The following is a 2474-nucleotide window of genomic DNA, read 5'->3' as shown; positions in this document are numbered from 1 at the left end:
CAGTCATAAGGGTCAATTTCGAGAAATTGAGATGTATGCATCATCTGAAAGCTGAATAAATAAGCTTTCCATTGATGTATGGTTTATTAGGATATGTCAATATTTGGCCGAGATACAACTATTAATCTGGAATCTGAGGGTGCAAAACAATCAAAATATTGAGAAAATCACCTTTAAAGTTATCCAAATGAAGTTCTTAGCAATGCATATTACTAATCAAAAATTAAGTTTTGATATATCTACGGTAGGAAATTTACAAAATATCTTCATGGAACATGATCTTTACTTAATATCCTAATGATTTTTGGCATAAAAGAAAAATCGATCATTTTGACCCATACAATGTTTTTTTGGCTATTGCTACAAATATACCCCAGCGGCTTAAGACTGGTTTTGTTGTCCAGGGTCACATTTGAGCAAAAGAAACAACATTTATGAGACAGTTGTTGTCAGATTTCATTGGTGATTTCAAATATGACATTTAATCTTAAACTTGGCGAACAGTTTTGGAGAATTTGATGTTTCCCCATTCAAAGAGATAGGAGCTGCACTTGCATGCCCGAGAGGCGTTTCAAAGATGGCCACCGAGTGACATGACTTGTCTTAAAGGGACTTTGATACAGTGAGGAAGTGAACTGTCCGTGATTCAGAACAATTACTCCTTTGAACGATCAGATTGACTGATTTAGTAAAAAGATTTAGGTTACGTTTGCTCTAGGTTATGTATGCAAAGCTTTACTTGCCATCAGATGCTCTTCTAATATCCATCATAAGATCTGTGTGATCCTTTCTATCATACAAAAACTCATCATATGACTTAAGAAGACATGGAATATGATGCACATGTCATAAGGACTACTAATGATGCTATAAGGAAACATGATGTAAAGATGAAGAATAATGTACAGGCTATTAATATTCTACTTAGTGCTTCAAGAAGCAAGACCTTGGACAGAACTGAGTGTAATTAATTGGAAATAAGTTGGATTGAGTGAAGTGAATGATTTTTATTCAGCCAGGCCTTAGAGAAGTTAAAATTGTTTATTTATTTATCTTTGGAATAAAATCAAGACTTTGATTATAGGGTGTTATAAGATTCGCTTTTGTGATGAAAATTGAATAGGAAAGAAGCACAGCCACATTATGGTAGAGATCATTAATGTGGGCTGTAGTTATTTTTATCGATCCTTATAACAGCCTCTATCACTTACAAAAGTTATGAAACAGTCTTCATGTCTGTCTCGACTTTGAGTATCTGTGAAAGTGAGATGTTTCCCTTTGATATTTCTAAGAACTGCACCTATATATTAGACAGATGGGAAATTATTACTTCTGGCTTCCTTTTGATGTTCTTTTGGAACAGTCTGAAAAGTCCAGTTATGATGTCCACTCTGAGACTGCCATTACATTTACTAACATCCATCCCTTCTGACCTTTTCAGTGGTGATGAACAGAGTGCTTTGTGATTTTATCAGCCTTCCTGCTGAAGAGGTGAATCGAGTCAAGTTATAAAAACGTCTGCACTTTTAGTCGGACATGCTTCCAAAACTAATTAAACTAGCAAGTTTTCAAAGCAAGTAAAAAACACTTTCAAATACACACAGGCTCTTAGCTTCCATCCTTGATGGACATTTTACAGAGTTTTTGCTAATCTGCTTAAAAGCACAACCTCAAAAATGACCACAGAACTGATTCTGCACCCGTCTCGACAAATAATTTATGTTATAAACATCACAATGCTGGAATTTCAGTCAGAGCTGCTATATGGAAAGCACTTTTTTTTCCAAAGGCAATGCTAAAAATGTGCAGGATTCATAAACTGGATATGCATATTGCAGACAAAACTGACAAGTACTATTCAAAAGTTCACGGTTTTAATTTGCTTCTACTCAATTTACGGCCTTCAGGGTTTCCAAGTCAGTCTATTATTGTGGTATTAAGCATTTCAGATGAACCCACTCCTAAACTGCAACTAAAAACACAGTGAACTAAAAAAAATAAAAATTACATATTGGTCAGGAAGTGTCTTCCTGTCTAAGTGGGCATGTGTTGATAAGAATAAGCTGCACAATTTATGCTGGTGGACCACAATTTATGCTGCAAATTAAGTTCAAGTTCAAGTCTGCTTTATTGTCAATTCTTCCACATGTACAGCACATACACACAGAGAATTGAAATTGCGTTACTCTCAGACCCTTGGTGCATACAGATAACACTAACAGTAGAACATAAATACAGATATACAGATTAAGTATAAAATACAACTATACAAATATACAAATAAGGTAAAATGTAAAAAAATATATAAAAAAATATATATAAAGCAGCACACGGCACATGGCAGATAGAGTGCAAACCAGTGAAGTAAACAACAGTGCAGATATAATGATTTGTAGTGCAAAAAGAGCTTATTTAGACTGATTTAAAGTGACTGTGTGTGTGTATTTGGGAGGGGGGAGTGGGAGAGTCCGTCA

This window comes from Sinocyclocheilus anshuiensis, unplaced genomic scaffold (genome assembly GCF_001515605.1).
Source record: "Sinocyclocheilus anshuiensis isolate Anshui unplaced genomic scaffold, SAMN03320099.WGS_v1.1 scaffold579, whole genome shotgun sequence".
Lineage (NCBI taxonomy): Eukaryota > Metazoa > Chordata > Actinopteri > Cypriniformes > Cyprinidae > Sinocyclocheilus > Sinocyclocheilus anshuiensis.
This window is presented reverse-complemented; position numbering follows the sequence as displayed.